General features: G+C 50.6%; 1 protein-coding gene across 1 annotated transcript in view; it reads left to right on the top strand.

Annotated features, from left to right (window-relative positions):
• Positions 1-22,528, top strand: part of SHB (SH2 domain containing adaptor protein B) — a 131,792-nt gene that overhangs the window by 1,417 nt on the left and 107,847 nt on the right. The window lies entirely within an intron of this gene.

Raw genomic sequence — 22,528 nt, 5'->3', positions numbered from 1 at the left:
TTCCCGATTCTGCTCCCTCCCACGCGCTTTCCCCTGGAGTTCAGGGCGGTCGGCCTACTGACTACCATCTCTTTCGCTGCTGCCCCCAGAATGTCCCCTCTCTGAGCCCACAGCCCAGGCGAGAGCTCCCCGCCCAGCCTTGCCCAAGGAACACATACCCAGCCAGCCCTTCCGGCTCTCAAGGAGTAAAGTCGGAGTCAGAGCTGTCAATGACTTAAAAGAGTTTTTACGCTTGTTCTCCCTTACCCCACCTTCCACCCTTCACACACACTCTAGGTGGGGAACTGAGGTCCAAAGCTGGGGAGGGACTCGCCCGAGATTACACAGCATTCTTGGTGGCAGATCCGGACCGGCTGTTTCTAAACGTGTGTATGTAAATCCCTCCCGTCCGCCCTGCCGGGCCCTGCCCCGCTCCACCCCCCGCGCCAGGTTTCCAAATCCGGGCTGCCTTTTGTACTGGAGCTGCTCCGGGAACCCCCACGCGTGCTTTTCCGGTTGAAATGCGCTGCCCCCCAGCGCTCCACGCCAAGCCGGACAGTTCCTCCCGCCGCGCGCCGGAGGGGTCCGCCTATCAGGCCAGGCTGGAAGGAGACCCCACCTCTCCTACCCTCACCTTCTTCCTTCCTGACCCCCACCCCCACCCCAAACCGTCTCAGGGACTTGGGGGGACGTTGTGACAATCTCCTTACTAACATACCAGGTCTTCTTGATCCCCCCCAGGTTTTGAAGCAGGCGAGTTAATTACAGCCAGACTCGGCCCCCTTTTCTCCCTTCACACTCGTGATGCCCTGCCCTCCCTTCCCCTATAAATAATACTTGTTCTGTCTACTTCTGGTGGAAGGCAGTGTTTTGATTAAATCTGAGGCCCGGTGGGAGAGCTAGTGCCTTCTCAGTGCCCTGCGTCGCCGCCGCTGTTCTCCCCACTTTCTCCCAAAGGTAAACTTTTACCCAGGCCTAGACTGGGGGAGACTGATAAAGAGTCTGAATTCCTTTTAGGAGTGGATGTCCAGACAGGAGGGAGACAGGCTCCCACCTGCCAGCTGGTGCTTGGAAAGGGATCTATTTTGTTTTCCAGGAGGGAGGAGGGAGGGAATGTCCCTCCTTTAATTTTTCTGCCTAGCCTTCTCTCCCTGAGGTCCCCTGCATATCCCCTCCCCTGCTTGGTCTGCTGAGAGCAACATGGGCAGTCTGTGGAGGAGCCCACCTCTCCCTGGAGCCGGTTTGGGGATACACCTCGGAAGCTTGGACTCTGGGCTTCCTAAGCACCCAGGGTGCCACACCTAGATGACAGGGAGCTGGGAGCCAGGTGGCCACCCAGGAGCTGCCTTGGGGGAGGGGGCAGGTTTCTCTGGGAGCCATCAGGATCATCTTGGGCTCATCTTGGGCTTGCGATTGATCAGTGAGGGAAACACCAAAGAGGCTCCCTGCAGTCTCATGTCTGCTGAAGCTTGGCTTGGTGGGGGCACTGGGAGACCCTGGAGTTCTCAGAAGGCCTGAGAAAGGTTCACAGCCAACTGCGCTGGGCTCTGCATCCCTGGTTACCTGCAACCATGGCCCAGGCAGGCAGATCTCCTTTCTCTCCCACTGCTACTGGTTCAAAATTTTATAATAAACATTTTCCCCCATTTACAATTAAGACTGTTTTAAACACTGAGGAATGGTTTGTTTTATGGGCAGAATGTCAAACTAAGACTTGACTTCATTCTGTCACCAGATATTTCTTAGGTGCCTTCTATGTGCCCTACCTTGCTGGGTGCTGGTGCAGGGCCCCTCTGCAGCTAAGGCTATGACAGGCGACAGTGGCTGAAGGAGTGCCACGGTGAGGCCTTGTTTACAGGAGGAGGGCTCAAAGGCACCTCGGAGGCAGGGAGGGAGGGCTCTTATGCGGGGGAGGGGTGGTGGCCATGGTGGCTGGAAGGGAGAGCCTGATGCTTTAGGGAACTACAGGCGAAGTCCCTTGTGGCTGGAGTTGAGAGGTTAGAGTTGGTTAGAGCCCTGGACAGGGAGGACCTTGTAAGCTAAGCCCAGTGGGGGCCAGTGAAGGGGGTTAGCTGTTAAAAGTGTGGTGATCAGATACGGTTTTTTAGAAAAGATCTCTCTGGGCTGCTTTTCACCTACTAGGTTGTGACTTTGAGCCCTGTGATCTTTTGCGAAGTTGTCCAGATGTTCTTTCTATCGGAGGAGGAAGGGAGGCAGCCAGGGAGGGTTGGCAGGACGTTCTAGTGCAGTGCTCCTCAAACTTTAGTTCCCTTGGAGGGCTGGTTAGAACAGATTGCTGGGACCCATCCTGCAGTGTCTGATTCAACAAGCTGGGAGTATTTACATTCGTATAATTTCCCGGGTGATCTTTGGCTGCTGATCCTGGGACCACATGTTGAGAACCACTAATGCAACAATGGCTTCTTCTTCACCCTCCCTCTGGGTCTTCTGGTCAGGGCAGCTTTGGGATGCAGAGACTCTGGATGCCCTCACCTCTGCCCCTTGTGTGTGGCCACCTCCTGATTCAGGGCCAACAGCCCCCTACTCCACCCCCAGGCCATTAGGCAGTCGCGAGGCAGTCTGGTTTTCACATTATTTCCAGCCAGACAGCTTTTGGAAGGCCAGGCGTACTATAGGTCCAGCTTGCCTTCTGCCCTTCACTCCTGGATCCAGGAAAACACACTTCTAGCACCCCATTTAGTCTTTATCAGTTGTTAGGGAATAGGATGAGACTCTTAGGTCTGTTGGATGCGCCCGTGTTTGTTTTGAACATCAGGCCTGAGTCAAGAGTTACCGAGGTGTAGAGCAAGAGCTGCTAGTCAACAGCCCCTTCTTCCAGTGCCACCCTCGCCATGGTCCATCTTTGGAGGCGCATCTCCTGCCTCCCTCTATCATACACTTAGGCGTCCACGTGTTCTCCCAGGTGAGTCCTGGGGCACACACACCTGGCCACATCCCCCTGGCCCCTAATGCCAGCATCCAGTCTTGTGCATTTTCCCTTTTAGAATCATTTGGAAGTGAGACTAGGCTTACCCTGCCAGTTTCTCTCCTAACATAACTTAGCCAGCTGTTACCAGCGCTTTGTGCTCAGAGATGTCTTAGTATAAGTGTGAGCAAGGAGGGGAGGGAATGAAGAATGCAGAAGACTTGTCAGTAACCTCTGGCCTGAGCCCCTGGAGGAGCTTGACACATATTTCATCATTTGTTGTGTTTTTGTCTTGGAGAATTTGAGGTCTTTATCTAGGAAGTGGCCTTGAGCTGCATTTGGAGCTGGACGTGGAATTTCAGTATAGGGGAGGGGGTGACTGCAGGCTGCAGGAGTGCTTATGTGTCAGGCTAAGTGTATGTATGAGAATGTATGTAAGTGTATGCACGTGTGTGTGTAAACATATTTAAAACCTCAATGTGTAATGTGTTCTTGGAAACCAACCCTTTCATGCAGCGAGCCTTGCCTGGGGAATGAGAGATGACAGTGTGAGAGAGGTGGGGGCTGAGCTTGGATGCAGGGGAGTCCTGGAATATTGTTGAGCCAGGGAAGGGGGTGTACTCAGCCATGGTGGGGGAGCATCTCAGGCTATAAATAGCTGCCAGAATCTGGGGGCAGTGGGGTTGGAGTTAGGGGACAATGCAGTATAGTTCAGGTGAGAGACTGAGGGCTGAGGTCCTGGAAAAAGAAAATGAAACTGCAGCAGGTAGAAATATTATTCCTTCAAGTTGCACTTTATAAAAAAATAATGACAAAAGAGGCCAGTTACTTTGGTAGGTTTCCTTTTGTGCGGCCAAACAGGTCTCATCCAATTATGTTTTCTGCTGAAGTCTTGTTTCTTTTATCATAATTAAGTAAATGTTTCCACAACTGAGAAAGTCAAGACGCATCATGACATCAGTTTTCCTGGGTTTTAAATACATGCTAATGTGTACCAATGCTTTATATTTTGTCAGCATCCACAGAGTTGAGTTAAATAACATGTTTTCCATAGTTACGGAATAAATAATGTCATGTCTAACTTTTTTTTTTTTTTTTTTAAACATCCAGCAGACAGTTTCTGAGCTGCCTGCTAGGCAGGGGAAATTCAGAGAGAAATCAGTAGTGGCCAACTTTCCAGGAAGGAAGCTTCGCAGTTTGCAGTTGAATACCAGCTTCTCCAGGTCTAGCTGGGGAGACAGATAAAACCAAAGAGACTGTATCACAACCTGAAGAATGCCAAAACCAAAGTGTGTGCAGAGGGCTGGGAAGTCAAAGAAGGCTTTCAGGAGCAGGTGACGTTTGAGCTGAGTCTGCAAGGGTGAGTGGGTGGTTTCCAGGCAGGGAGGTGGGGGAGAGGGCTCTATGCAGAGAGGGTAGAGCAGCTTGCGCCCAGAGAGAATGGTTGGCGCCTCAGCAGGGCAGGTGTGGCAGGTGTGACAGGAGATTGCAGAGGGAAGTTGCAGCCCTCAAAGGGAAGAAAGTGTTTCCCGTGCCTTGCTGAGGAGTGGGGAGTTGTCTGTTGGTCCTTCTCACATAAAATCATTGATGTAGGGCTTGATTGAAGCCAGAGTGTCAGTCATTTTCATTTGATTAGTAGCCACGTTTTCTAGTTTTTAACATGTCATGGATGGAAAAGGTAAGGGCCAAACTTGGGAGCTGTGATTTGGCTTGGGACACTTTTCCCTTTGAAATCCCATCCCTTGAAAGTAGCATGAGAGAACCGCTGCACAGCAAATCCAGTTTCTCCCATTGATGCCCCAGAAGGAAAATATATTCTCCAGGCTTCATACTGACCACTTAATTGGTCATTTAATCCTCACAATCACACTGGAAAGGGTTTAGGTACTGTATCAGCTATTGCCACAGAACAAATCACCCCAAACTCTTAAACCAGGGGTCAACAGACTTTTCTTCAACGGCCAGATAGTAAATATTCTTAGGCTTACGTGCTATGCGATCTCCATCACAACTCTTCAGCTCTGCCATGGTAGCTTGAAAGCAGCCATGTACAATATATAAATTAATGGGGTTAGCTGTGTTCTAATAAAACTTTATTTACAAAAGCAGGAGCTGGCCTGTGGGCGGTAGTTTGTAACCCCTGCTTTAAATGGTAAGCCTTTATTGTAGCCATGAGCCTGCACATCTGAGTAGTTTGTCTGGTCCCAGCTGGGCACATTCGTGCCTCTGCAGTCAGTGTGGGTGGGTGTGCAGCCCCGCTGATCTTGGCTGGGCTTTCTTAAGTGTTTGGTGGGCTGGTTTAGGGTGGCTTTGGGAGGCAACAATTCAGCCCTATTCCTTGTGGTCTCTCATCCTCCAGCACATGTTCACATGATGGTGTCAGGGTTCCAAGAAAGAACAGAAGCCCATGAGGTTTCTTGAGGTGGGAAACTGGCACACTGTTGCTTCTGCTGCATTCGGTGGATCAAAGCACGGCACAAGGCTGGTCAGGATTCAAGGAGAGAGAAGGAGCCGCAGAGTCCCATGGCAAAGGGCAGGGATACAGGCAAGCCATTAATTAGGGCCTTCAACACCATCCGTCTACCTCAGGTGGTATGACCCCTGTTTTACAGATAAAGAAACTGAGGTTTAGAGAGGTTAATGACTTGCCAGATGTCACATAGCTACCAAGTGATGGAGCAAGGATCATACCTGTGTAGTCTTGAGTTCAAAATCTATGTGCTTTTTGCTGATTTGCTCCACGGTTTTCTACGGTTTAAATGGAGATACGGTAGGAAGGCTCTGGTAGTTGCAGAAATGTGTGTTACGTGTCTCCTTCTCCCCTTCGCTTAATTCTCCTCTTGCGTCCCTCTGCCATAGCTTCCGCCTTTCAGCCTGGGCTTTGGTATTCCTAGCGGCAGCTCCAGAGCTGGCTTTTCTGTCTCTCTCTCCCCTGTCTGCCTCAGAGTTCCATAAATGAGATGTTAATGCAGCACTTGAGTTATTTTATAGAGAAATTCTGCACACAGAGTTGGCGCATCCCAAGGGGCAGCTGCACAAAATGTGAGTCTTGTAACTGTCAAGTCTTTTCATTCTAACACCAAGCGTTCCTTCCTTCCAAGGACTGGCGAGGCGGTCTGTGCTCTGTTTTGAGGAAAAAACTGGTGATACCTTGGACTTTATCAACAAGGAACTTAAGTTTCCTTAAAGGAGATCGGGTGACTGTCCCCTCTAATCTGACAATCTCGGAACATGACTGATCACTCCGGGACTTAACCCCTATGACTTGACCTTGTCTTCTCTCTGTCCTTAAAACATTTCTGATCCCATAAAATTGGCTTTAAAAGGCAAATGTGAAACAGGTGTGTCTTCCTCTGGTCATTCAACAAAGTCGAACTTGCCTGTGGCCAAGCTCTCCCCTGAGTAGCTTAGCTTGTGCTAGAGCAGCAAAGAGGCAGTGGCCTGTGGGGAGGGGGCAGTCAGACTTGGCCCTAGAAAGTAAACCAGGACTTGTGGCTTTGCAGCAGAGAGCCGGGATGCTGGCTGGCTGATGGCAGCACACCCTGCTGGCTTTCTGAGGTTGGGTGATGGCGGTGCTGGTGCATTTTCCGCAGGACAGCGGCAGCAGTGGTCTCTGACTGCGAGACGTGTGTTTGGCCTGTGTTGACTGAGAAATTGCTATATGCAGCCCGCTATCAGGAGCTGTGTGGCTGCAGGGATGAGCCTGCTGGGTAGGGCCTGCCCATGGTAACTTATCCTCTGGTTGAGGTCACAAGAGCCAAGGTTGGAACACGGATCCCTATGGCAGAATTTACCTATAAACAAAATGGTGTGCGTGAGCTGAAAGCCAACCTGGCACAGAGGCTATTCTTGGCAGGGCCTTGATTCCGTGGAGCCAGAGGAGAAGCAGGGTGAGGAGGAGGCATTTGTGTAAAGAAAGCACAATTATAATACTTGAATTAAGGCAGCTTTCCACAAAGGTAATATTAGCTAATGCTTCTATGACACACACTCTGAGCCAGGTGCTATTCTGTATACTTTACATGTAACTCTTTTACTCCTCACCATAGTCCTTTGAGGTAGGTGCTACTAGTCTCATTTTTACATACGAGAAAACTAAGGCACAGAGAGGTTAAGTAACTTGTCTAAGGTCACACAGCCAGTAAGTAGCGGAGGTGAGATGTGAAGCCAGATCCAGCATCTGTATTATAACCACTGTGCCATAACCACCGCAAGCTGCACAATCTCATGCCTGAATTTTCTCTGCCTTACTTGTGGCTAGACTTACTCTTTATAAAACAAATCCTCTCTTGGCTTTGTAGGAGTGACGGATTCCAACATTTTTGTAAGTATTCTACGGCTTCCCATTCCCAGTATTCCCATTTTGCAGATGGAGAAACTAGGCTCCCGGAGGAGTGGAGTCTGCCCTGCCTCACAGCAGGTACTGGCAGGGAGCGGCCAGGCTGTCGACCTTGTGTTGAGTGCAGTGCCCTTTGTGCCGGGGTGGCGTGGAGGGCTTGGCCAAAGCTGGAGTCTGCAGGAAGGGTGACAGCTGATTGATTTCCGTTTCTTTCCGTGTTTTGATTCTGAAACGCTTTGCTGAGACCATTAAGGAGCATGGACAGAGGACCTTGCTTCCACAATGGAATTTTCCTCCTCTTCCTGTTTGGTATTTTCCAGTAATATTTCTATTAATGTTTCACTTTCAGAGGCACTGACTTCCTGAGAGTTTGGGCTTTCTCAACTGCTGAGGCAGGAAGAACTGAATTTTCCTTTAAATCATTCAGTTCCTTTCCATTTTCTCCAAGGGGAGCGCTTCCTGGATTTCCCATTACACTGTAAAGGAAGGATCTTGGAGGTGGGTCCAAGGGATGGAGAGAGAATTAGTCAGGGCCCTGGGGGATGACTCAGGCCCAGTGTTTTCCAAGCAGCGCGTAATAGTAACGGTCAGAAAGGGGCTTCCTAAGGTCGAGGAGCGGGGAAGTGACTTGACAGGTGGGTGGGTTTGGGGGATACAGATCCACTGGGCCTTGACGTACGGGCTGGACCCAGAGTTCTCAGCTGGGCCAGGAGAGCCCGAGCCAAGTCCTTTCTCCTCATTCATTCATTTATTTATTCAATGTCTATTGTTGAGAGCCTGCTACGTGCCGGGGATTGTTCCATTTAGGCGCTGGGAATAGAGCAGTGGACAAAACAGATAAGAAGCCGTGCTCTCCTGAGCGCACTCTCTCATGAGGAGTGGAGCAAATGCAGGATGTCAGGGGTAGGGACTGTGGGAAAACATGAAGTAGGAGAGAGAGGCCAGGCGGGCCTGAGTTTGGAGTGGGCTGGTGTTTTGTGAAGGACGTGATGGCTCTCCAAGAGGGCATTCCAGGCAGAGGGAAGAGCCACACTGCAGCAGCCCGAGGTGGGGGCACGCCTGGGTGGTTCACGGACGAGGTGGGGGTCTGTGTGACTGAGCAGAGCAGGTGAGGAGGAGGCGGGGGCGGCTGCGGGCTGAGCAGTGGGGGGTGGAGTATATCAGGCCTGTAGGTATTGGAAAGGCCTTCCACGTGAACTCCGACTGACAGGGGAAGCCACACGGTCTGACTCAGGCTTTAAGAGGATCACTGGGAGATTGTGCCTAGTGGAAAATATAGTGGAGGGGACCAGTGGGGACCAGCGCTAGCAGCAGATGATGAGAAGAGGTCAGGTTTGGGCGTGTCCTGAAGGCAGGACCACAGGACTTCCTGACAGATGAGATGTGAGAGAAGAAGAGCCAGTGTGATAGCAAGATTTTGGCCCCAGCAACCAGGAGGAAGGGTGGCCATGAGCTGGGCTGGGGAAGGCTCCGAGGGGCAGTCACAATTCAGTCGACAGGATTAATGAAGCAACTGAGTCCTAGGGACACAAAGCAGGATGCCCTCCACCCTGCAGGGCCGTGAGGTTCCCAAGGTCCCAGAGAAGACACTGATGGCCTCTGTCTGGGTCTGGGGGAGGAAATGGGGAAAACCACCAGGACGAGGAGGCCACATAGGAGGTGGATCTGGAGGAAGGATGTCTAGGACAGAGGGGATCCCATCCACAGTGACTGAGATGAGAAGGGGAGCCCTGCTGTGTGCACTCAGATGGCCAGAGCCTGGGGCCTGCCCTGGCCTGACTGCAGGGGAGAGAGGAAGGCTGCAGGGGGAGGGGCCTGCCTGCCACTGGCCTGGAATCGCCCCAGTACTCCAAATTCAAAAGAGGCCACCCGCTGTGCCTCATGGCTGAGCTGGGCACCATGGGAGGGTGGAGACAGCCTGGAGACAGCCGTGGTGGTTCAGTCTCCGGGGGCAGGGCTGGAGTCGCTGCTGTTTTCATTGCTGACCACTTCTGATCGTGTGGGGTCCACAGGTACCTGCTACGGGAAGGAGGAAAACAGAACTAGGAGGAATGGAACTTTGCAGGCCATGGCTAAATTCTAAAAATAAAAATGGCCAGAAAGTTCTTGAAATGAAAGTTTACCATCTTGTTGGATGTGCATTCCCAAAAAGCCAGACAGCCCTGTAATCCCTCCCGTGCATTCCAAAGCTGTGCATGTGATTTCCCGGAATGGTGCAACCCCTACCTGCCCCAAATGGGGCCCTTGGGAGGTGGCTGTGCTCCGAGCCAGTTCCTCAGGAAGGGGCTAGCTTGAGGGATGTTTACATGTTTATCTCTGAGGTAACTTTCCCCTCCTTATTACAAAATTAAGACCAATTTGGTATAGAAAATATAGATAAGCAAAACTGAAGTAGAACCAACCCTAATTCTGTAATGCAAAGAAACCATTAACATTTTACTGTTTTCCCATTTAACCATTTTTCAACGCATGTGTATCCATTATTCCCTCCACAAAAATAAGTGATATTGTGTATATATATATTTTTTTTACTTAAAGCCACAGAAAGGTGTCTACATTATTTTGAACATTCAACAACTGCAATTTAATGACCGCATTGTGTTCTGTTTGCAGTTTAGGCTCTCCCTGGTTTTCACTCATTTAACATGCTGTGTGAACACCTTTTAACTTAATTCTTTGCCCAGGTCTGTGATTATTTCCTTGGGGTTTATTCCGAGAAGGAGAATTGTTGAGTAAGACAGTTAAAAAGTTTGATGTGTGCTTTCAAATTGTGTTCTAGACTGTCTATTACAAGTTTACACCTGTTTTATTCTTCTCTCATAATGCTGGGAATTCTAATGCCATTTTGTTGACTTTGCAACGTGTTGGATTCTTGGTGCATGTGGTCATTGACCATTCGTGTGGCGTTTCTACAATTGCTTACTTATGTCTTCTCCCATCCAAGTACTAACCAGGCCCGACCCTGCTTAGCTTGGGGCGTGTTCAGGGTGGTATGGCTGTAGACTGCTCACTTACATCTTCTGACCATCCTGTTCTACTGCAGGGTTTATCTTTTTATTTCTTTGTAAGAGCTCTTTGTGGGTTGAGGATGGCAGCCCCCTGCCTGCCATTTGGGTTGCAGGATATTTTTTAAAGTTTGTGACTTGTCTTTTGGTTCTGCGTCTGATGACTGTTGTTGCTTACCATGAATTGTTTTCTGTTAAGTCAGTCTTGATGTTGCTCATGCCCTCTAGAGTATGCTGCTTGGAAAAGCCTTCCCCACTCCAGTATTTCCTTATGTTTTCTTCTAATACTTTGATGGTTTCTTTCTTTTTACATTGCCATTTTAATTTGTTTGGAGTTTGATCTCATGGTATGAGATAGGATTGTAATTTTATTTTTCTGAATGGCCAGTATGTTTCTGGACATCCTGTCCTCTTTGATTGCTCGTGGTGTGTCTGTTTCTTCAGGTACCTTTTAGACTTAAATATTTTGACTCTGTCTCGCCCTGACTGTGTTTAGATCTCATCGGTGATTATGATAATGGTGATGAAGGCTTGTCTTTATCTAAAATGACACCTTTCTTCTGCAGATATCCACGTGCTTATTACACATTCCACTCCTGACATCTAAGGGAAGTAACTAGGTATTAGCGCTCCATCTTTGGATGCCAGACCTGATGTGGTGGGTGGGACGTGGCTAGGAAAGCTCTGCCTTACCTCTGGTGGTGGCGGCTTCCTCTCCGGGACCATGGGGCTGGGCTGTCTGCGTGTATTTGGGGTGATCACTTACTGTAGTCTTCCCTGCCCGTGTGCCTTGCACTGAGTGAGTATTTCAGCTTTCACACAGTGGCTTTGGTGGAAGAGGGTGAAGCATTCAGATACTGCCCATGTTCCGGCACTGGGCTGAGACCGACAGGACACTCAGATGAGTCAGCCTGGTTGCTCCAACTCGGAGCCCAGGAGGGGGTTCTGGAGAGTGGCTCTAAAGAGAGGCAGAGGGAGTTCAGTGCCAGCCCAGACAGGCAGGTAAATGACTCTCCAAGTATAGAAGGAAGCTGGGGTGGGTGTGGCCGGTAGGAGAGTTCAAGCTTGAAGGATGGGTAGGACTTGAAGGTCTGGCATGTGGGGACCATGTGATTTTGGTCACCTACATTTTTTTAACACCCACAAAAATACAATTCAAGTGGTAATAATTCACCAAATTCTTCCCCGGCCCCTCCCCAGCCTTTTCTGTGCCTCCTCAACCGAGGTGTCTTCTGTCTTCAGTCAGTGGAGAGCCTTTCCGGACTGCTCTTGCCTGTTTCTCTGGCTCTGGCCAGTGTCAGGATAATCCATCCTGCAGTGTTTGCTGTGGGGTTTATGACATTAACAAATTGGCAGTAAGGGAACAGGTTAAGTCCAGGAGTGTTCACGGGGAATAAATACAGGGAAAAAAATGCAGATTTTTGAACACGAGTGAACATCTCTGTGGTTCTGAGAGGCCGAGGGTATCGACCTAACTCGCTGCACTGTGTTACATCATGTCACCGAACCTAAGGCTGGCGCCGGCAGCACATTTGAATCACCCAGAGAGCATTTTTTAAAATTTCAGTTCCCTGGGCTCCCATCCCAGATTTATTAAGCCATGGTTTCTGGGGGTGAGCCAGGGCGTCAGTATTTTTCAAAGCTCCCCAGATGATTGTGGTCTGCAGCCAAGGTTGAAAGCCACTGTCCTGGACCTTTGGGGTTGCAGAGAGCTGGGGTTCACACCATCCAGCCCTCTTCCATCCATGCTGGAAAACTTATAAAGAGATTTGTCACCTCTCAGGGCAGCCACCTTTGCACAGCTGGGGTTGAAGGTATTTTTCTGATGTTCACTCCAATTTGTTGAGTGCCTAGTGTTCACAGGAGCTGTTGGCTGAACTCTTTTTCTTTGTAGATTCTACTGCTGTCTTGGTTTGACTCTTTGAGGCCAAGTAGAACCAGTCTAACCTTACTTCTCTCACATGACGACCCTCAGTTGTGTGATTGTATCTTCAAAGGCAGAGAGAAGCTGCAGGCCGGAACATTGCCCTGCAGAGCTGGATTCCCAGCCAGGACAGCAGCTGCTAAGAGCAGGGACCCTTCACTAGCGCAAGTGTGGGGGCCTCAGTGGAACCTAAGTCCAGGAGCTTCCTGTGGGCAGGAAGTCACGGGTGGGAGCGGGTCCCGAGTGGGTGGGCTAAGGTTGGCACTGAGGAGTTAGCCAGGCAGGGAGCTAGGTCAGATTCCCTGGTGGATTTGGGGAGTCTCAGCAAAGGAGTACCTGAGCAGTCAGGAGTAGATTCCAGAGGAACAGGTAGGATCTTGCCATTCAGGACCTCGGCGCTGAGTAGGTAGCAAGTGGAGCAAGCAGAGGTTGCCTGGCTGAGGGTGGAGGTGGCATGGTGTCAGGGGCCGGGCATTCTCTGTCTTGGAGTTTTGCCCCTTGTGGGGGCAAGCAAGGCCACGTGCCACAGGTGCCCAGAGCTGGCGATGCAAACACAGCAGGGCCCAGTGGTGTTCCACTGTGGTGGCATGACACAAGCACTGGCTTTAGGGTCGGAAGTCTGGAGCTCGAATCCTAGCCCTGGTGCTTGGAAGCTTAGTCACCTGGGACAGGTGATTAACTTCTCCAGGCCTGGCATGCCCCATCTGTTATGTGGGTGTAACAATACTAGATGGTGTCTGCTGACAACTTGCTCTGTGTGCCTTGTACCATATGCAACACTTTGCATGTTTGATCCTCGCGGTGGGTCTTGGAGGTGGTGCCATGAAAGTCCCCAGTTTATAGATAGCAAAACATGTGGAGGACGAGATGTTCAGGGGAAGTACATTGGGTCATTGTGAGGATTAAATAAAATCATTTGTTTAAATGGCCGAGCACAGTATCTGGCTTGTGGGAAGAGCTTCATGAATGGTTTTATATTATTTTGGCCACAGTCTGTCCTAGGTCTCAGTCCAGCTTGAAGATCTGGGCTTTCGATAGCCACAGTAAAGCCAGTGGGGTTACCCTTTCTGGGCCAATGATGTCATCCTCAAAAAGTGACCCTCTCCTTATCTTGATGGGTCAGTTTGCGGTTGACGCACAATTCTGCGCAGCTGGAGGGTGGAAGTAAAAGCTCTACGTGGGATGACCACCCTGTTCTAAGAGATTTCTGTGTATTAACCCACTGATCCCCACAGCTCTTCTTGGGAGGCAGGTTCTATTCAGAGTCCCATTTTACAGATGGAGAAGCTGAAGCAAACAGGTTTGTACCTTGTCATAGGTGACACAGCAAGTAATGGGCAGAGCTGGAGCTTGGGGTCTAGCCCAAGCAGTCAGTCTGGCTCCTGTGTCTGCCCTTACTGTGCACACAGATGCAGAGGACAGTGACGTGGTCAGCTCTGTGTCACCTGGTGGTCCCAGGAGCATGAGACCAGAGCCATTTAGAAACCACAGCTCTCTGCTGTTGAAAAGTGTGCGGTTTGGGCCAGGTTCTCTCCACATGCGTTCTCAGGGTAATGCTGTCAAAGGGGCATGAGGGCGGACTTCATGGAGAAGATGGTGTGGGAGCTGGGCCTTCGTGGATAGGGAGGATTTGGGTATTTAAAGATTGGTGGATATGAGGAGGACATCCTGGGACAGGTCCCTGTGAATAGTCGCTAGTGACTGAAGGAGATGCTAGAATGGAGATGAAGCCAGGTAGGGGAAGGCCTCAGGGCTGCGCAACAGAGTTTGGTCTTTATTCTGTGGGTAATGAAAGGTGCAAGGGAGTGACAGGGTCAGATCAGTGCGTTAGGAGAACGTGTAATGTCTGCCTCGTAAGAGGATGGGTGAGCGAGGGTGGGGTGGGGAGGCCTCGGCTGAGCCTGGAGGCGGGGACTCCAGTTAGGGGGACATCAGCTGCTTTGGGCAGAGGCAGCAAGGGCCTGACCGCAGTCTGCATCCTCAGGCTGTGAAATACTGCACCTGACCGCTCAGGCAGCTCTCAGCTGACACTGGTCAGCTGAGGGAAATTGACCGAGAGCTTGTCAAGAGAATGGATTTTTCTGGACGGTTGTCAATAGCTGAGATGCCTCCAGTGGGAGTTTGTAAGTTACTCAGTCCACCAGAGCATTTGTCTGCATTCTGTCAGAGCCAGACGGAACATGCGCCGGGGGCATGGAGTCTGGGCTGGGGATGCCAGTGCATCAGCACCTCGAGGTCCTGCTGGCTGGAGAGTTGGGCCAAGGAGGCCTTGTGTGCATCAGGCTGCTCGCGTCTGCAGAAACACGCAGCAGGAACGGGCACGGCCGCGGAACAGCCCATGGTGAGGGAAGACATGGGGGACTAAGGAGATGGGGCAGTGGGCCATGTGTGTTTCGGGTGAGATGGAGGCTCTGCTCTCCTGTCTCCTGGCAACATTTCAGGAGTTAGAGGCATTCTGGGATGTGCGGACAAATGATGGCAGTTAGAAGGAATCTGGTAAAGCTACTGGTGTCACAGTTGCAGTCTTCAGAAGAAGGGAGTGCAAAAGGGGAGAGGGAGAACCAGGGCTCTGAGCCAGTGCAGACGCTGACCTTTGGAGGACGGCCTCCCGGGGGAGGAGCTCTTTGAGAGACAGTAAGTGCTCCGCATCCTTCAGGTCCCCAGAAGGAAAGAAACATTAGCCTTGGTGAAGATGTTTGCTGGGCTGAATGGAAGAGCCCCCTGAGGATCCCTGGCCAGTTCTTTCAACATTCACTGCTCAATCAGAGGGCCACTCTGGCCGGCAGAGCTCGCTCTACAAGTCCAGAAGAAATGCTTTGTGACGATAGTGTTGCTATCAGTCAGCTCCTGCTCCCTGGGCTTCTGCGGAGCTCTGGATCTGTCTGAAAGCCATCTGTGGTGTGACTGTGAAGTGACGAGGTGGTGGGAGTCAGTGTCATCACTTCCTAGTCACCCACAGGACAGCTGAGAACACTGTCACAGCCTGGATTACACACCCAGGCCTGGGGCCTGAAGGCTGTCAAAGTGCAGTCACCAAACCCAGGCGTGCCCTGGGGTCTTGCCTGCCTCTCCCTTGCTCTACCACCCTGAATTTCGTGTGCACCCTTGATCCAGGTGCTTGATCACTGGCAGACTAGGGTAGAAGGGGGCCTTAGTGTTGCCTGGTTTCTTCATCCAGGCAAACTGTTTTTGAGGAATCCTTAAAGATTATTAGACATGAAGCCTCCAGTGGAAGCAGAGATTGTGACAGCTCACAGAGGGATGCTGATTACGCAGTTTGGTAGTAAGAAGTTGTAGTCAGTGAATGGGGGTGAAGACACATTCTTTTGTACTGTTTCTCTCTCTCTCTCTCTCTGTCTCTCTTTCTCTTTCTCAGTTAGAAATGCCTTTTTTTTTTGTACCTGCCTAGCTGTTTGGGGAGCGGTTATCCCAGAAAATATCTTACCCCTTTACTTTAGATGGTTTCGCCTATTTTTCTACGAACTAGCGAACACTTAAGAGTATTGGATTCCTTAAAGTTCAGCAGCTTGTAGTTCCATATGTACTCAAATATTTCTTACACTGAAAGTAAATTTCAGTTGTATACATTCATTCATTTAGAGAGCCATTTGGACATTTCTGATGGCCACCTTAATAGTTACAGGGAAGGGACTTTAGATTTATGAAGGATAGGGAAACAAAACATACAGTTTGCTCGTCTGTTTTTGTGACTTCCCGGAATTTTCTTTAACAAATCCAAAACAGGGAAATCAGGGCTTTACTTGTGGGAGGAGGCTTCCTTAGAAGATCCCTATATTTGAATTTCAGAGGCTTGCTTCAATGTGAAATCGAAGGTAACGTTGCAGTCACAGTCTAAAAATCTGAGATAAATGGGTTAGATTGTTAAATCTATTCCTTAGACTTAACTGAGCATGACATTTTCTGCTCCTTAGTTGTTTAGTGGTGAAGGGAACCTTCCCCATTGCCGAGTCAAAGACCACATAAGCCGTTTTGCTGAAGGACTGGGACATTTCCCTGCATGGGATGGTGCAGACTTTGGCATTGGCGGGTGGACCCAAAATTGCAGGGTGTGACTTGGAGACTGGAGCAAGCTGTGTGTGTAGCAGATCGTCAGGCCCTCGGTTTTCAAGTGTCCCCCATGGTACCTGCTCAGTCCTGGCCTGGGGGCCTATGAGGGAGGCAGTGTGGGGCTGTGGAGGAGCTCTGCTCAGGGTTAGTCTGGGTTCAAGGTGAGGGTCCGTGCCCTTGGCGAGTCACTGGATCTCTGTGCGCCTGCTTTCCCATCTTTAAAATAAGGCTGTCCATGCCTATCCTGAAGCTGGCCATGAAGGCAGCTGTCTAAGGACTTAATAAATCCAAGTTGCCCTAAAAATGTTGTAGACTCAGTTTCAGGTCAGAAAGAGTGACCAGAAAGGAGAAACAACAAGGAGAAGCTTAGAAGTTGCTACTCTGGGGCCTAGTGGTTCCCTCCTGGGAGTTTATCCTAAGGGGAGAGTGAAGAGAGTCCCAATGATTTAGTTAGTTACAAGTCACCTAAAGCATTTGGAAAAACAAAAAGCTGGAAAATACCTAAATATCCAGCCACGGGGACTGGCTAATGCATGGCCTATATATAGTGAGAAGGAACGTAGCCAAAAAAAGCGGAGTTAGTGACTCCATTGCAGAATCATCAAGAGGGAAAAGGCCCACGTGTAAATCTTTTTAAAAAGCAGGACATAAAAAACTATGAATATGTGTATTCATTCTACCTACCTCCTTCCCAGCTACACATGTAGAAAAAAGGCTGGAAGGAAATAGACAAAAATGCAAACAGTGGTTATCACCAGAAGGTTGAAATATTTTGCTGTTTTTGAAAACAAATGTGAATTATTCATTTGCCAACATAAAATTTTTTTTTTTTTAAAAGTGATACCGCAAAAGGGCAACATGGTGGGGGGGGGGTGGGCACAAGAAGGTAAGGTGAGGAAGTGCAGGCTCTCCACCTCCCAGCCGAGTGTTTTTGCTGGGCCCATCTGAATGAGTTGTTGAACTTCAAAGCCAGGCTGAGAGTGTCTCATTGTGTTGGAATGCTGGCGATGAGGATCACAGGAAGTGGTGACAAGCCCTTTGTTATATAAGCTCACCAGGCTTGCTCATCGGTGCCAGCGCTGGCCCTTGGTGCTCGCTCAGGACGTTATCTGTCTGTGTCCGAGGCCACACCCGTAGCTTGGGTAAGGACCTGCACAGGAACTGCTCAGTCAGGCACAGGAAGCTGCTACTCACACCTTCTCTGGGTTGACACCCACAGCACACTGGGCTGTCCCATGAAAGGAGAAAGGCCGGTGTGGAGGGATTTACTGGCTTTGCTCCTGAGCTGCGAAGGTGTGGGGATTTTCCCTTTGCCTCTTTGGAAGAAATCTAGGCTGGCTGCCTCCAACCTGCTTTTTGATCTGCTTCTGCTTCTCAGTTCCTGTTTGTCCTACGTTTACAACTGTGGGACTGCAGAAGGCATTAGCCAAGAGCGGTGGGAATGTTGCCACTCCAGAGGCAGATTGCAGTTTTCCCCTCTGTTAACCTCCCCGTGGGAGGCAGGCGGGACCAGGCCTTGCACATGACAGGTGCCCAGTGAAGCCTTGCAGCCTCCAAGGGTTTCCTGTACCGAAGGGGGCGTGTGTATATACACACTTGTGGGTAAGAAGATCGGACAGTTGCAACTAGAAAATAGCTCAGCCTTGTGCCTGAGATTATTAGCTGCTTTCTACTGAGGATGCACTGTGTGCTGTACTCTGCTGGGTGCCTTAGATGCAGCTCATTGTAATTCTCACAGGAACTCTATAAGGAAGGTGGTCTCCATTTTTCACAAAAGTAAACAGACGTGGAGAAGTCAGGGAACGTGCCCAGGGCCTGCCACACTTCTCTGTTTTATTGACATTCTTGTGTTATCTGGATACCAGGGACTGGGCTCCTTGAGAATTTGAACTCATTTTTTTATTTACTCCCCCCTCCCCCCCAGCTGGCACAGAAGCTGGAACACTGTAGCCACTCTGGATGAGTTGACCCTTGAGGTTCCTTGGCTAGGTGACTTTGGGCAAGTTCCCTCCCCTCTCTGAGCCACAGTGTCTGCATTCGTAAAATGCCCAATGCTCTTCCTTTTTAAGCAGGCCCTGTCTTTTCCAAAAACTTCCAGGACAGTCCCTAACAGCTGTCCCCCTACCGACCAACCGCAGGTTCCTGTGGAATGCGGTTTGTCTTGTAGGAGGTAAGTCACGAGCCACAAGAGACTGAGGGTTTTTTACTGTTAGGTTGAGGCCCAAACATCAGATCACTGTTGTCCCCTATTAATGAGACACAAGAAACAAAGTTGCTCAACTTTACAATGAAACCACATCTCTCACTGCGATTTTAATTCATTTTAATTCTTCCAGCATTGAAGGCACAGGTCCTGCCCCTGGCAAGCTTGCAGGTTTCGTTCCTTGGTGATCACCCACCTTCTCACCTGAATTGGTTTAGAGAAGCATTGGGCAGTTTCCAGAAATTAAAGCCACTCCAGAGGATGGAAGATTGACCACCCCAATATGTTCAAAGAAATGTGGGGCCTCCTGAGGGCCCTGCTCAGAGAAGCAAGACCCAGACGGGCTTTGGGCAAGTATGTTGCCCACAAGATGTCCTTGTTCTTGTTGCATGTGTTAAGGTTCTCGTGCATCTAACACCAGGGTCAGCAAATTTTCTGTAAAGGGCCAAATAGTAAATATTTTAGGCTTTGCAGCAACATGCTGCCTGTTGCTGCAATTCACTTTTGCCCTTGTAGCGAGAAAAGGGCCGTAGACAGTACATAGGCGAACAGGTGTGGCTGCGTTCCAGTAATGCTTTATTTACATAAGTAAAGCTTTGCCCATCCCTGGTGGAAAACACTGCCCCCTCTCTTCATAATCATGGCCCGTGTTGACTTGTTCTCTCGGTGTTTTATACTTACCCCTTTTGACCTCCTGATTGTATGAAGAACCCCACCCCACCCCCTCTTGGTTTCTTGCAGGCTGTCTCTGGTCTAGACACACTAGAAGATCTTTGATCAATCCTTAGTTGCACAAAAGGTGTCCACATTCTCGTGTCAAAAAATGTATGTCTTTTTAAAATGCACCATTTTTTTTCCTGCAACTGTGTTGTCCTGTGTAGGATCTCTGGCATAGTCTTGTAGATGATAAAGAGGTAGGAAAAAGAAATTGCTTATTTTTACGGCTATTTCAAATACTATCAGAAAAAAAAGGCCCCATAGCTGATGTCCCATATCCTTGAGAACCCTTCTGATCCATTCTTCATCTTCTGTCTTCAAAAATGACTTTGGATGTGTCATCACTTAAACATTCCCTGTGGCTTCTGTCACATCCAGACTCAGCTTGATGGTCCACTGACCCTTACCTCTTGGAATGGCTTCTCGTTACTCCGTCCCTTCCATGCCAGCCAGCTGGGAGCTCCTAGCCTTTCGCCAGGATGCAGGGCTCACCTGCGTGCCTCTGTGTCTTCACATGTGTGCATCACGCCTTTGTCCTCCTCGTCCTCCCCAGTCCAGCTCAGCTGTCCTACCATTCCAGATGCTTCCTACCCTCACGCCGTCCCTTTCTCCATGTACGTATGTCCATGCTTCTGTGGCAGGTCACACCATGTCATGGCTGCTGTGTCTGTTGTCCCTGCTGGGCTCCTGTAGGGCCGCAGTGGGAGCCCCACACCTTGCACAGGGCCTGACCCCCAGAGTGGACCCAGGAGTGCTTGTCAGATGAGTGACATCAGACAGGTTGGTCGAGGGCCCGATGTGCTCTGTGCCCCTGATAATCCCCAGATTTCCGGTAACTCCAACACAGAAAACCCAAACCCCGGTGCCGTCCAGAGCAGCTGAGACACTCTGCATCACAGGCATTTAGCAGCCTCCGATAGGCCGAGTGGCCTGTGCTGCCTGCCTTGCTGGTGTGGTGGTGGACATTCGGCAAGAGCAGCCTTTTCTCTCAGTGGCAGGTGGGAGTGTGATAGTTACAGTTGCCAAATTGAGCGCCCTCTGCAAAGCTTTAAGCTGGGGGCTTTTGTGTGATCTGCCACAGGACTTAGGGGTCCTTCAGCTCCTTTAGCACTGTGCGCAGCACAAGGTGGGTGCCCAATAACTATTTTATGGATGAATAAACAAATTAGAGGGGATTTTTCTGGAAAGATTTGTTGTGGCCAGACTGAAGAGCTGCAAATACCGTACTAAGGAGTTAATTGAGCCTTCGCCCCACAGGCAGTGGGACTTGAGGACAGGTTGGTGCAGGGAGGGACGTCTGCGCAACATGTGTCCCGCTCACCCCATTATTTGCCCTTTCCGGTGTGACTGAGATGCCAGATAATGAGGTGTTGGGCTGCACAAAGCGCTTCCTTGTGCCGGAGAGAGGCAGGGCCAGCCTTGAAGCCAGTTGGCCACCAGCCTCCTCCCTGTAATTTATGTGCAGTGGCGGGTTGGAGTGGGCTGCCAGGCAGAGCCAGGGCTTGCCCGCCTCTCTAGGTCACCGCCTCGGCTTGCTGGCTGCAGCATAGGGGCTGTGGCCCTGCCACAAGGCCTGCCCCTCACCCACTGAGCTCTCTCTGTGGCTAACGCGTTCTGGGAGGATTAAAGGTGGCCAGCCCAGCTCTTCTGTGACTTGCTGATGCAGTTAATGGTTTCTATGGCAGGGAATGGGGGAGAGCCACTGACCCTTGATCCGCCCACCCCCACTCCAGCTGCATGTCCCCAGGCTCAGTCATGTTGGGCTTCTCCCACCTGAAGACAGCTGGCTCCACAGCTGTGCCCCCAGAGATCACCTTTCCAGCAAGGATGCACCTCACGGCTTTCAGATGGGGAAATGCACAGGCAAGATGTCGGTCCCCAGAATCTAAGTATGTGGTAGAGCTGTTACTCTATTCAAAGCGGGGTGTTTTTGAGGTTCAGTTCCCTGTTCATTTACTAGATGAGCCCCCTGGCATGGGCATGGTGAAGAAAGCAAAACGGGGGCCCTGTGGAGCAGGAGGAGAGAAGCTGGGGTCACTGCAGCAGACACAGGGCCTTCCACTGCTAGGCAGGCCGGGGGGTTGCAGGGATGTCAGATGGATGGACTCTGGGAGGGGAATCTGGGAAGGCTCCTTGGAGGAGGTGGGAGTGGGTTCTGGCTTGGCCCTGAAAAGTGGCTATGGGAAGAATGAAATGTCCTCCAGGCAGAGGGCACAGCTTGGCCAGAAGTCATGGAAGTTGGCAAGGGCAGTTTGGGTCTGGGAGGCTGGAGCTCAGGGTGGGAACAGGGGAGGCTGTGGGCAGTCTGGCAGAGGGGAGCAGTTGAAGTGGCTCCCGGCGCTTAGCCAGAGATTAGCTGTGGGCTAATGGATATGAGGGGCCCCTATATAGGCCTCTGTCCCTGCAGGGACCGCGGGGAAACTCAGGCCTGGCGCATGGCTGGCATTTGGTGAATATGGTGGGAATTAATAGGAATTCATCTTCTAGGTTGGGTCAGGTCGCCCCAGGAAAACCCACGCTTGGCCAGGCTGGAATTGGGCCCCTGCTGTTCTGGCTACAGCGGCTGCTTTCTTGGCCCAGCCTTCCAAGAGCCTGTCACAAGTGATTTCCGAGTGAAGCCAACAGATGAGCAAGATGGAAATGCTTCTCCCTCGGAGGCAAGTCCCGTCTTAAACTCTCAGCTGAAGCTGGAGGCAGGGGAGCATGGACCGCTTCACAGGCACTCCACAGTTTGCCCTGAGCCCTCACACCAGTGTTGTGTCAGCTGCCCCGGGAGGCAGAGACAGTGGGGATTTCCCCTTCCTCTTTGAGGGATGGAGACGTGAATTGTTTGATGTCACCCCAGAGTCAGGGAGCCCCTGAGCAGGGCTGAGGCCTCTCCATTCCCAGCCCAGCGTGTCACTCACAACACTGGTCCTCAGTAATTAAAGGGTGTATGGAGGTAAGGGTAGCAATTAAGTCACAAGGTGAATGGTGACCTCTGAATTTACTAACACATACTCTGCTCCTACTGTATGCCAGGCACTGGGCTAAGCTCTTCTTTGCCTCATTGCGACAGCCCCTGTGGGTGGGTACTCTCGTTATCCCTGGTGAGGAGACCAGGGCGCAGAGGATTTGAGTAACATACTCAGTGACCCCGAGTGGGACAGACAGGCATCCGATCCCGGCAGTCCCACCCTGGGGCGGCTCTGGGAAGCCAGACGTCGGCACGTTTCCCTCGTCTGCCCTGGCGCTCCTCGCGTGCTGTATAATTAGAACAGACTGCAGCTCCAGCTAATGACTTCCTCGTGAGATTAATATTCAGAAACTCGGGAGAAAACTGAAGAACAAGAAAGGAAATAGGTAGAGAATGAGGTTGTTTCCACTA

The sequence above is a fragment of the Eulemur rufifrons genome, chromosome 7, assembly GCF_041146395.1.
Source record: "Eulemur rufifrons isolate Redbay chromosome 7, OSU_ERuf_1, whole genome shotgun sequence".
NCBI lineage: Eukaryota > Metazoa > Chordata > Mammalia > Primates > Lemuridae > Eulemur > Eulemur rufifrons.
Note: the sequence above shows the minus strand (reverse complement) of the source record. Positions and strands in the feature narration are given on the sequence as shown.